General features: G+C 41.5%; 1 protein-coding gene across 1 annotated transcript in view; it reads right to left on the bottom strand.

Annotated features, from left to right (window-relative positions):
* GABRA4 (gamma-aminobutyric acid (GABA) A receptor, alpha 4) overlaps positions 1-13,637 on the bottom strand; it is a 65,080-nt gene that overhangs the window by 32,988 nt on the left and 18,455 nt on the right. The window lies entirely within an intron of this gene.

The following is a 13,637-nucleotide window of genomic DNA, read 5'->3' as shown; positions in this document are numbered from 1 at the left end:
GGGTGCAGCGAGGTGGGGTGCCCGTGGGAGGAGGGTGGCTCGGGACGTCGTGGTGGTGACAGCGCCGACCAAGTCTGCGTTCGTCCCGGGCATCTCTGGTCCCCAGGAGGGGAACAAAACCAAGAGGGGCGGCGGGAACCGATTAATCCCCCAGCGAGGAGGGTTTGGGAGCGGGAGGGTCCCCCCGCTCCGCTGCAAGAGGAGCTGGGGAAAGAGGAGAGGATGTGAATGACAGATTTAACTTCAAGGTTAAAACAGGGCGCACCTAAAATGGATGGAGTGAGTGGGTTATCCAGGGTTTCTAAAGCAAAAAAATGCCCAGAATAACGGAATGGTTTCACATTGTATCTTTTTTTTTCTCTCTCTTTTCGTTCCTATAATTAGGAAACAAGATTTAGTGACCCAAATAATTTCTATTACGTGAGGACCAAGGGGTTCTGCAGCAATTACATTAAAATCTGCGCAGAAGTGTTGTTAGTCTGTCACAGGCTGTTGGGATTCTTGGGTGAAGAGGGAAGAAAAGAACAGGTCGAGGTGTCCCCAAGCACAATAGGTACTGGCAATAAACAACTTGCTCTTCTGATCAAGTGGGCTGTGGGCACAGTTCTTTAGGTTTGGAAATCAGTGTGTGTGTCAATTTCACAGTGAAGGGGCCCGTACAGCAGGTGATTTTAATTGACTCCAAGACTACGGTACAGTCAGTGCTGACATAAAAAGGCTTTATTCATTACTTGCCACAGTACGTCCCGGCGCTGAAATGCCTGATTATCTTAAAACCTACTGTACACTTGAAATCTTCCGGATTGTACTTCAGAGCTTGTTCCAGCTAGGGTGCCCTTTGCTGATTCCTTTGAAAAACAATTAAAGCTGTGCTTGAAATCCACTTAGCTTGCTGATGCTGTTTATCTTTCAAAAACCTCTGTCTAGGCAGTCAGTTCTGCTTCCAATTTTAAAAGCCCCATTTAGGCCTCTGCAGATTACCAGTCTGCTTCCTCAGATTTTGACAGGATCCTCATCTCCTCACTCCCTTACAGGATCCTGATCTGACAGCTTCACTGGAATGCTGAATGGTCTGCTGAAACCTCACAGAGCAGGCAGCATGCCTATGGATGGCATTTCATGTAGCATTCACAGGCCTGGATAATGCAGACAGTAGGATGTCACACCAAGGTCACATCACGTCCCGTGATGAGGTTCTGGGAATTGCCTGTTTAACTCCACACACAGGTGAAAACCAGCATGCCAACAAGAGGCTGCTGTGCTGGCTACTCCAGCAATCTGATCAGGAACGGCAGAAGGATGGATCAGCAGCTCTTCATGGGTTTAATTTCACAGAATCACAGAATCTTAAGCGTTGGAAGGGACCTCAAAAGATCATCTAGTCCAACCCCCCTGCCAGAGCAGGATCACCCAGAGCACATCACACAGGAACTTGTCCAGGCAGGGTTTGAATGTCTCCAGTAAAGGAGACTCCACAGCCTCTCTGGGCAGCCTGTTCCAGTGCTCTGTCACTCTCACAGTAAAGAGAGGTCCCAGGTGCCTTTCTCCTACACTGCTCTCCAGCAGGTCAGCTCCCAACCTGTACTGTTACATGGGGTTGTTCTTCCCCAGATGCAAGGCTCTACACTTGCCCTTGTTGAATTTCGTCAAGTTCCTCCCCGCCCAACTCTCTAGCTTGTCTAGGTCTCTCTGAAGGGCAGCACAGCCTTCTGGTGTGTCAGCCACTCCTCCCAGCTTATTGTCATCAGCAAACTTGCTGAGGGCACACTCTGTTCCCTCATCCAGGTCATTGATGAAAATACTGAATAGTACCAGTCCCAGTACTGACCCCTGAGGGAGTCCACTAGTCACAGACCTCCAACGAGATTCTGTCCCATTGACTACAACTCTCTGACTTCTTCCTTTCAACCAGTTCATGATCCACCTCACTACCTGATCATCAAGACCTTGCTTTATCTACAAGGATGCTGTGGGAGACAGTGTCAAATGCTTTATTGAAAAAAAGTTAAACCACATCTACCGCTCTAACATCATCTATTCACCTAGTTACTTCCTCATAGAAGGCTATAAGGTTGGTCAAACATGACTTCCCTGGGTAAAACCATATTGACTGCTCTTAATGACCCCCTCATCTTTGATATGCCTAGAGATAGTGACAAGAACAAGTTGTTCCATCACCTTTCCAGGGATGGAGGTGAGGCTGACCGGTCTATAGTTACCCGGGTCCTCCTTCTTGCCCTTCTTGTAGACTGAAGAGACATTTGCTATCCTCCAGTCCTCAGGCACCTCTCCTGTTGCCCACGACTTACCAAAGATGATGGAGAGTGGCCTAGCAATGACCTCCGCCAGCTCCCTCAGCACCCGCAGGTGTATTCCATCCAGACCATCAATTTATGGATGTCCAGATTGCTTAACTGATCCCTAACCCAATCCTCATCTACCAAAGCAAACTTTTCCTTCATCCTGACTTCTTCTGGGGCTTTAGGGATCTGGGGCTCCTGGAGAAAGTCTGCAGCAGTAAAGACAAAGGTAAAGAAGGCATTCAGCACCTCTGCCTTCTTTACATCCTCTGTCACCACGGCACCCACCTCATTCAGCAGTGGGCCTATATTGCCTCTAGTGTTAGTTCTATGTGCAATGTATTTGAAGAAGCCCTTTCTATTGTCTTTGACCTCACTAGCAAGGTTTAGTTCCAAAGACGCCTTTCCTAATTGCCTCCCTACATTCTCTGACGACAGTCCTATATTCCTCCCAAGTGGCCAGCCCCTCCTTCCATGATCCATAGATTCTCTTTTTCCACTTGAGTTTGCCCAGCAGCTCCTTGTTTAAGCATTTCACTACATCAGATAAGTTTGCCTGGGTTAATCAGCCACTTTTGATCTTCTGTGCAGTGATGTAATTTGTTTATCTGGACCAGTCTTCTGCTATAGCATGGACTATGCCAGGGGGATACTTAGGACTGGCCTCCAGTCAAGATAATCCCTAGTTTTCCTGTCACTTGCAAGAAAAGATAATCCGCTGTTGCAAAACATTGAAAATATTTCTAAGTGAGAGCTTTTGATCTAGAGATACCTCCAAAAAATTTTGTTGGCAGAAGCCAAACTCACAAAATTAAAGCAAGGACAATAGATGGTAGTTCAGAAGCGGGAAGAATTCTACTGGCTAGTCACAGCCGCAGAGCTGTGGCTCTACAACACTGCCACTTCTAGCAGCTGCTGTGGAAGAAAGCCAACAACACCCTGGCAGAGCTAGGGACACCCTTGGGTTTAGATTGTTTTATTACCTTTAACATATGTACAGTCACCTGTGTGACCTGAAATAGAAAAGTCAAGTGGTATTCACCAGTAATGATCTCCCCACATGAATATCCTGAGAAACATTATCACAGATCCATATCTGGAGTCACAAGGAACATGGATGCCATAGGCCTAGTAGCTCTGCTACAGGTAGAAGTCAAAGAAATGCACTCAGTTATTCCCCCTTCCAGCAATTTTAGGAACTGAGCTGGTCTTTGAACGATTTTCAGGTTCTTCAGAAGAAAGAATATTATTATATTATTACTGATATCTTTTGTTTCTTCAGTACAGGCACTTCAGTAAAGGTAATATCAGGTTGAAAGATTTGTGGACATGCCGTGGAGGGCACCAGGCAAGAAGTACTCAGGGCTTTGTAGAAGATGCTCATGTTGTTTTTTCTAGCAAAAGGCAGACACAGTACTGTTCTGTTACACCCTCCCTGCTGCAGGTTATATTGATGTAGGATCCAGATGCTGTTTCAGTGCTTTTACTCCCCACAAGTGCTAAAACTAAATGAAAACACACTTTCTCTAAATCTAGAAAATTAGTTCAAACACTTTTCAAATTTATCAGTGGTTATTATCTCCCTTAGATCCAGCACTGGCTATGAAGAATTAAGTAAGATTAATAAGAAAATGAGAGATTTCTGTCCTTGATATTGGAACAACTGTATCATTTGTATATTGCTGAAACTTTTACAAAATGAAGTTTGAAGGGAACATGAAATAGTTAAAATTAACAGTAAACAGCCCTGTAAGCTATATAAATCACTTCTGAGTACTTGCTGATATCTGTTGATATGACCATTGCCCTCAATGATTTCAACATTTTTTTATTACATCATGAGAGATATTCTAGATTATTTTGTCGTGTATTTGTAGCATAGAAACATACAGAAACTCCTAGGGTGCTTCTTTGTTACTAGCAGATATATGCTGATTTTGAAAATACTGCTTTAAATTATATCTGAACACTTCAAAGAATTTCTGGGTTATATCATCTCTCTAAAAGAACTTGATGACTCGAAGAAGGATTTAGTGGTCACAGGCTGGATTAATGTTCCCTAAAAATGTTTTCTGTATTCAGCATTTTCTCAGCTCCTCCAACTTCTATCACCAATTCTTCCAAGATTTCTCCAAAGAAATCTCACACATCATGGACTATTGTAAGAAGGGTACTATTTTTGTCTGTCTCCATATGCTCAAAAAGCACTTCAATATCTTAAGTAGAATTTTTTATTTTTTTTTACTGCCCCTATGCTGATGTATCCTCCTAATGATTTTTGATGAAGCAGATATTCTGGCCATGCCTCAAAACCAGTTTTATCCAAAGCTATGACTCTTCAAATATAGTTTGATCAGGTTTTATTTATCACAACACAGAGAGGAGCAGAAAAGCTTTTCATCACTCTTCTCATTCCTACTTTACCATCAGATTAAGTGGAAAGAAGGACAGTACTTTTCTTGTGGAAGGCACTACCTAGCCTTTCCAGGCATTTTTGTGAACTATGGATTCCACCAACATTACAGGTTATATAGGTAATTTATAGGTTACATCATTTTCCTGGCATTCATTATTTGGCTGATTTTGACTTGATATAGTCCTGGCATCAAATCCATGAAGATAGCCAAGCTTATATGGAAAAGACTGGGAAAATCTTTAATGCCCAACTATATATTGCATATTTAAAAGCCTCTAACACTTGGAAAAGAGGAGATGAGACTGGGGTCACTGCTGAGGACCTAAATGTTTCTTTATCTGAATACCTAAATCATTGATTTCTAGGACTTTTTACAGTTTCTGCCCATATCAATAGAGTTTCTTACAGTTTTGATCAAACAGCTTGTCATCAAATACATACTTTTTAAAGTTCAGTGGCTGAATATCCGTTCTTTTGAAGATGTATAATCCAATCCCATTTTTTGGTAGAAGACCAAGAAAAGATATGGATGGATACCTTTTCTGCAAAGGTAACTAGAGGGTCTTACTCTCCTTAGACAAGGGGTCTTTCACTCCACTTTTCTCTGTATCCACCCACACTGAAGAGATCATGGAAATCTACAAAAAATACACCTGCCCTTGGCAACTTACCTGCAGCTCTGGAGAAGCCTGAACTACATGTTCAGGGAAGAATTTTCCATCAGTGGGGACACCAGAATACCATGGGCCTTGATTGCAACTGTAGTGATGTGCTAATGTTTAAGGAGTCTCAATTTTGAATCTATTGATTGCAATTTAAGTTCTGCTCTGGGAACAGTAAGATAGATGCTTAAGCTATTTCTTGCCCTTTTTCCAGTCTAGCTTTCCCTGCCTGCTGTAGTTCTGGTAGTTTTCTTTACAGAATCTTATTTCGGTATCCGATCACGAAGTTGTTACCTCCAGTATCAAAAGGTATTCATCGTAGTAAATGTTACCAGATGCACTTCCCTCTGTCAAGAACTCACAGGCTAGAAAATTAAGACTAAGGACTGGACACAAGAAAGTACGATTATTTCTCTCTTCTAGGGAACCAAGATGCAAGAAGCCCGTGTGGAAACCCAGCACCATAACACTGTGTAAGAAATCTGCAGCAGACCAGGAGCTTGATTCCAGTCTGCTGTATCTCAGGTCAGTTCTCAAATCCCCACCTCGTCTGTCCTTTCAAAGCACCACATAAACTCTTTATGAAACTGAACCTTCAGCTAATCCAGCTTTGCTTCATTTCCAGGGCCAGAACTCCTACGAAACTGCAGGAACTGATGCCGACATGCATTTAGCTGTGTATTTTTTCTTCTGACATATGGTATTTACAAGACTGTTCTACAGTACCATGGTTATTTTAACACACATGTCCTTGATTTCTTGGAATAAGGCTAGAAAATCCTTTGAGCACCAAATATACATATATACATATACACACACGTACACACGCACATATATATTACTTTTACCAATTGCAACAGGATTTATGTGGATTCTTCTCATGATTGACAGATGGACATTTAAGAAGGTAAACTGTAAGCTTCATATTTAAGGGGACCTCTACACATTGCAAAGGAAATGTGTTTGTGGAGGCACTCACTGCAAGAACTGCCAATTCAGGGCAGAAAGTGTTCTCAGCAAAAAAGCATTAGAGAATTCTTATGCCTCCATCTCCCATTTCTCATCTAACCCTACTGCTTCCCCAGCACACACGCATATAACTCAGCATGTCACTGATCCACATGATGCCTGTGGCAGGAATCTAGAGATGCAGAGGCCATCAGGGCAGGTCACAGTGACCTCTTCAGTGGCACAGTGGGAAATAATGTAGATCTCATAATTTCTGTCTCTAAAATGGGCATCCCCGGGAAATATGGTGAGAAAATTTCTTCATGTGGGGAGAATAGAGATTTTTATTTAAAAAAGTACAAGGCTGGCTACTCCATCGAGGTGAAGGACATTTCAGGCAGGGTCATGGGAGGAATCTGGGAAACCACTGCCCTATACCCTGCCTTCTGTCAGGGCTGCCAAGCTTAGTGCAAAGTGCATCAAATTTTGTGGTTGTTCCAAGCAACAGTAGCAAACCTTCTGCAGCTTTCTGAGACAGCATGCAGGGCAGAGAGAGGGGCAGAGGACTGAGGCAGGGGCAGTTCACGGGGGCTGCCACAGCTCAGAAGGAGAGAGGAAGAAGGCTGAGCATTCCCACTTGTGGTCTTCTTCAGGCTCCTGCTTTCAGACAGGGCCTCTTCCTCTACCAGCTGGTTTTAAGACAGCTGCATCTGGCTGCTGGCCCCTGCTCCCGGAGGGAAGGAGTGAACATAAACACCAACAAACTGCCTCCCTGGAAGGCTTCATGGTCCCAGCCATTATATGTCTATTAATCCCAGAAGTATCAGATTCATGGACAGATGTCTGGGCAATGAGTTAGAGAATGCCATGGGACCCACAGGTCTGACTCCTGACACACATTAAAGCCATTGGTGTCAGCTTTACAAATTTTCTCACTGTCTTTATGGTTTTTGGTTTGCCCAGGTCTCTCAAAGGCAGAAGGAATCTTGTTTTTCTTTAAAAGAGAGAGCAGGAGAGTTGTGAAGGTTGTACAATGGGGAGAAAAAATGGAAAATTTGACCTAGATGTTTTATAAGGTAAAGAACCCAAAATCCTGCAGGCAGATAATTAAAACTGAGACTTCCAAATTTCATGACCCATGTGGGACTAACTTCTAATTCTCAAGTCTGGGGCTAGCAGTACTGATGAGGCTCTGTTTATGCTGCTCTTCATTCATGTTGCCATGCTGGGGGATCAGTGAGCCGTGCTCATCACCATCTCTCCACTGACAATGATGTTCAGTAAAGAGACACTTAGTTTTCATTTGGTTCACTTCCCAACGTTGCTTTCTTTGCTGATGTCAAGCACACACACAAGCAGAAAGACACTATTTCTACCTTGGAAGAGATGCATCCTTTATGTCAGGACATTTTAAGAACTATTATGGCTCCAGAAGGAGCAAGGCAAAAGTGTTCTGCATCTCCCTACAAGAGATAGCTTGTACACAGCTATAGCCAAAATCTTCCTTATAACGATAACACCTGGGTACTAAATAATAGTATCAGCATTCATGTGTTAGGTTAAAAAATATTCCTTTAAAAGGTTTTAGTATAAAAACAAGAAAAACTATTTTTTATGCAGACAGAGATGCGAAGCAGACTTTTATAGTGGCCCAGAGGTCTGTAAACAACTGAGCAAATTGGTATTTAGAGCTGTACTCGTACTCTGCTTGCAAAGGCAAAATTGGACATTGTGGTGACACACTTAATCTACACATAGCCGTTCTGCTCTTCATTGCCATCTGGTGGTTGTTGCCTGGAGTGGCATTACTCAGTTACCAAAAACTTCACTGTGGGGAATTTACATATCATCACCAGAAAGGAAAAGGTGCTGTAGCAGCACAGGGGGGGCTGGTTTTGTCTCACAAGCATTGACGTAGAGGCACCAGACCCAGAAAATACTGACGAAATGAGGAAAACAGAAAACTGAGAAGCATCTGATGGTTCTTTAGCATTTCGTCAAGTAATTTAAGGCATATCTAAGTATCATTTGCAAGGAGTTGAGAATTGCTTGGGATGTATAGTGCACTCTTCCCCTCCCACTGACAGCAATGGCAGCTGCGACCTCTTGCAAGATAAAGTATCTTGCACTTTATTTTTTATTAAAAGTTAACGACTTGTAGTAACTAGCTCCCAGATCTCCTTCAGTACTTACCTAGAGAGATAACGTTTTGTGTTATCCTAGCAGAGGCCCTATGTCCTCTGTGATAATCAAGAAAATAATCCCATTCCACAGCAATATGGAGAACTAACTCTCCTCTTGCATAATCAATGCACTCCACTTTAGGCTCTCTTCACCCATTGGTTTCATCAAAGGGAAACTGTGCACCATAATTCAGCTTGGAAGGGACCTTTGGAAGCCATTGGAACAATCTCCCACTTAAAGCACAGCTAACTTTAACTTAGATCAGGTAGCTCAGGGCCTTTGGGAAGATCCTCACCCTTTCCAATCTTGGGAGTATTTCTGATGAAGGAAGAGTACTCTGCTCTTACACTGAGTAAAAGAAGTACAGTTATTGTTAATGAAGTTTTGGTTTTCCTAAGTGTATGGATCAAGAGAGAATTTATATAGCCTAGGAAGAAAGTACCCCAAGTAGGCAAGTCCCCTGCAAGTATTTTGCAACAGTAGAAATACAACCTTTTGGCCGCAAATGCAGGGTGCTAGTCTGGATACACCATGAGGTTGATCCAGTGCAACTGCAGCATTTCTTTTCTTATACACTAGATTGAATTTTCAAGAACAGCATGAAATAAAATCAATTCATTACTGTAATTATAAAATTCAAGAAGCATAATAGTTTTATGGGTTAGTTGCTTGTTATGTTTAAAGGAGATGGACTTCAGTTCCTTTCCCAGCTCTACCACTGATTTCTGTGACCTTTAACAGTAATTTAGGCCAAGTCTTCCCAACAAAGCTTGCTAATATTAAGTGCGCAAATTTGTATGAAGGCTTTCATAAGGAAGAGTGACCCAGATCTTGTGGATGCCAAATACTGAAATCTGCATTTAGAGTTTTGATCCCCAGATCTTTGTCTCTGAACTTCTTGTTCAGTAGATTGTGGAAGAGACTTACACATGCTGCAGAAATATTTGAAGTATTAACTAGTTCAAATGCGCACCGTGCTTAAAAATGTAAAGTATATAAATACTAAGTATTAGCATGAAATAGGTCAGTGTTTAACTGATACTCATGTCCCTGTTAGTTTAGACATTTTGTCAACTTTATGTCTCATTTTGGATGTTTAATACATAATCAGCTTTCCAAATATTTCTCTGCTGGACACAGGCATCAGAGAACATGAGAGGAACACTATCTGAGAAATAAACACTCCTTAAGCCAATATAATGTCTACATGAACAGGCCTCCATAGTTGCCTCCCTGACCCCTTAGCCCACTAGACATGAGAAATGAAAGACTTCCACTGCTGATGGTAAAAATGAGTGAGTGACAAATCCAGGGGACAAAAAGGAATCTGAATATTTCACAGAGACAAATACACAATTCCAGGAGGCAGACTTCACAAGAGGAATGGTTTTAACAGGATGAATGGGGTCTGTACTCATGGGCATGCTTTCTTACCTCATGGAAAACCATCTGTGTATTCCCTGTCTTATTACTCCAGAGCAATAGATACTATATTCCCTGCCATACAGTTCAGCTCACAGCCCAAAAAGATGAAGTACGCATCTACTCTGACTTATGCAAGATTTAGACACCAGGGTCATTTAAGTTCTGTTCCAAAACTCACTCAAGTAAACTAAAAACTGGCTACTCACTCAGGTGATTCTGGATCAGAACCAGAAAGCATTTGTCATTCTGAGTTACTGATTTGGTATGGTGTTGGATTTTTCTCTAAATTGGTAATTCTATTTGTTGTTGGTTTTTTGGATGGGCTTTTTTTCCTGTTATACAAATGTTCTAATTCCTCAGTTTCCCATCTGACAGACGGGCTGGTGATATTTTGCCTTCATCAACATGGGGGTGGACAGGAATTTGACTTGGCTGCCACTCCTGTGGCTGGCCCTTCAGCCTGTTCTCACACAGAGACAATACTGAAAGACATCTTTCAAATTTTCTGAAATTAAAACCTTGATAATGTCCAGAAGCTGAAGTAAAGCCTTAATGTGCTAAGTGAAGGGAGATAAGCTCTCTGAACTAAGGAACAAGTAACGTAAGGAGACACTTGGCAAGACAAAGGAAGAAACAACAGAGGGGTCAAGAATATGAGAAGTTAACTCACAGGAAGGATCCAAAAATAATCTCCTACAGTAGGACGAGATAGTAAAGAAATACTTTCAAATTATAAAATTAAGCTTATAAAATTATAAAATTCTTGCTATTTCTTCTTTTGGCCTCTTCTGCCAATGAAATCAAGTCTTCTTTGAACTTCTTACACTTCTATCCAGAGATTGTATTAGAAAATACCAGAAGGTAACATTGTTGACATCACACAAATGCTTGTGACTGCTTAGGGGAGAGAAATCCCCCCCAGCCCCTTATCTCACCATCTACTGCTTCTTGAGCATTCAAGTTTTAGAGCAATCAACAGAACCTTAACAAACTAATAACCTGTGTTGCTCAACCATCCCTCCCATGGGCCTTTTCTCAGAGCAGTTATCTCTGCGAGACCCTCTCACTGCAATGGGAAGAGATACCAGCAGGAGATAAAAAGCTAGTAGCATCCCAGTTTTGTGATCTGGCTGAGGAACCTCTAACTTACATCTTTGCCAGTTCTCTTTTTTCTTAATTTTCTCTTTTTTCTTAATTTTCTCTTTTTCTTCCAATTCTTATGTTTGCACTTATTTTATCCTTTATTTTAGGGCTCTTTTTTAACTAGCTAAAAACAGCACAAATGACAGGGCATAATCAATTTCTCAGTTTGTGGACAGCTTCCAGTGACTGCTGGCAGCCCACACAACATCTATAAATCATGGATTTTAAACCTGCACCCCTGCATCAGTTAAAAAGGTAAGTAAAATTACTTGTCTCACACCTCCCTGTTGACAAAGTGACTCCCAGCTGAAGAGATTCACACGTGCTCTTTACTTCAGTGAGCAAGAAGCATCTATCTCACTCATCAAATGTGCTTCTGAGACAAGAAAGGAGTGTGCAAGCAGCTGTTGTGTAGGACTATTGCATTTGGTAAAATCATGCCCACTTTGTTTTCTCCCAGTGTAGGTATGACTATACATGGTGATACACATTTAATGCTGTCATTTTCATGGTTGTAAATTTACTCAACAGAATTCCAGAGGAATTTGCCATCAGTAAAGAAATCAGCCAGTAAGTTTTTGGTCTAGCAGCTTTTATTATGTTACTGTTTTTCTAATACTCACTTTTAAACATAAGAGGTGACATATTTTGTAAACATATACTTGAAACGCAATGCAATTTTCATTATTTTCACCTTGGAGGCAGCAGACAACCTTGGTAATGAGGGGAAACATGAGAAGCCAACCTTTTGTGAGGCAGGTACCACAGCAAGAGGATAAAGATGAGTCTCTATTTGCAGTGAGTATTCTTGGCTCTATTCTAGCTTTTATTCTTCAGGGTCTTACCATATACAATCACAACCTCTTCAGAAAAATAAAAAAATAAAAAAATTATACAATCTCAACCAAAATGTCTTGTTTATTTTCTTACTGAAGTTGGCTCTTTGAGGATTGTGTAAGTTGGAGGCTAGGCCTCCAATGCACAAAGGACATTTTCAGGTAGATCTAATTTTAAAACTGGCACTACCAGCCAATGCAAAAGGCCAGTGTTCAGCCCCAGTTTTCATCCCAAATCAGAGGTAAAAAAACCCAAAACTTTCAGTGTAAAAAATAGCTTTGAGGAGAAACTAGTTAGAACCATCAGTCTCCCCAGCAATGTAGCACAGCAAGTGAGCTGGGACTACTGAAGATAGCAAAGGAACTGGAACTATAGTTCCCATGGAAGAACTGCAAACTGTAAGCACAGAAAGACAGCAATGTTACCACTCTTTACAGTAACAAGTCCACAAAACATTTGAAATTAGAAGGTAAACTTTTCTAGCCTACCTCCTGCTCAACTTCAGTGACAAGTTCAGTCCTGCTCTAAGCTACACTAATCTGAAAGACAGATCAGGTGGCTCAGGGCTTTGAAAGGAGAATCTTTTAATTCCAAGTTACTTGAGAGTAACTAATGCAGAAATCTATATTTTCTCAAAGAAAATTTCATTTTTATTAATTATTTTCTTTTTTCTTCCTGACAAAGGAATGCTTTGATCAACATACTTACGTGAAAATAGCCCAGAAAAGTTGCTTCTGTGACTGAATTCAGCCATTGTCTCTTTACCGTTAGAAGCAAACAAGCTAGGCTCTTATTTATGTGACTGACAGATTCATAAGCCTATGTAGCAAGTGCATCACATCACTGAAGTGGGACAAAGAGACACATTGCATTCTAGTGGCTCAGTGTGGTAAACTGCTTCTGAGTATGAGACTACTACTCGTGTTTCTCTACTTACTACTTTTAAAAGGATTTATTTAACCTGACAATATAAATAGAGTTTTGCAGTGAGCTGCTTCAGAAAACAATGAAAAAACAATGCTGGGGAAAATGAATGCCATTTATCAGAAAAAATAATTTCTGGGCTATTCCAGTAACAGTACTTCATTTCTTATACACACACACAAAAAAAAAACCAAATCAAACCAAACCAATAAAAAAACCCAACACCATAGAAATAAAGATGACACCAGGCCTATAAAACATAAAAGCAAAGGTCTCAATCCTACAAATATATATGCAACTCATCACGGTGTGCATCAGCCTCCTAAAATCATGGGAGCTGCTTGCAATGGGAAGGTACATGTTGTCACGATCCGTGACCTATTATATCTCCTTATTGGAGTGTATTAACTTATCAGGATTTGCTGAGAGATCCACACGTGGGTATCGCCTCACACAGAGGATACAGGAATTTATGTCCTGACTTTTTTGAGTGAATAACTCGCTCAGTGCTTACTAAATTTCTAACAACAGCAAGGTTTATTGTGGGGAAAACAAAGCAATTTGGGGCAGGAGGTTCAAAAGGAGTGATTACAACACATTAAACATATATGGGTACACCTTAGTTACACATCTTATTCACGTGAGGGAAGCAGAGGGGAGGGATTTGCCCGAATGGCTGGATTATATTTTCCCCTATAAGCTGGGGTAGCCGGAATTGTCTCACCACGGCAGTGCAGGTTCGATGAGCTGGGTAGTAAAGAAGCTGCGGGCACTCCAAGCGCAGGTCGCCCCCCCCCC

This window comes from Chaetura pelagica, unplaced genomic scaffold, assembly GCF_000747805.2.
Source record: "Chaetura pelagica isolate M959 unplaced genomic scaffold, ChaPel_1.0 scaffold189, whole genome shotgun sequence".
Taxonomy (NCBI): Eukaryota; Metazoa; Chordata; class Aves; order Apodiformes; family Apodidae; genus Chaetura; species Chaetura pelagica.
The sequence above is the reverse complement of the archived record's forward strand: the minus strand, read 5'-3'. Positions and strand labels throughout refer to the sequence as shown.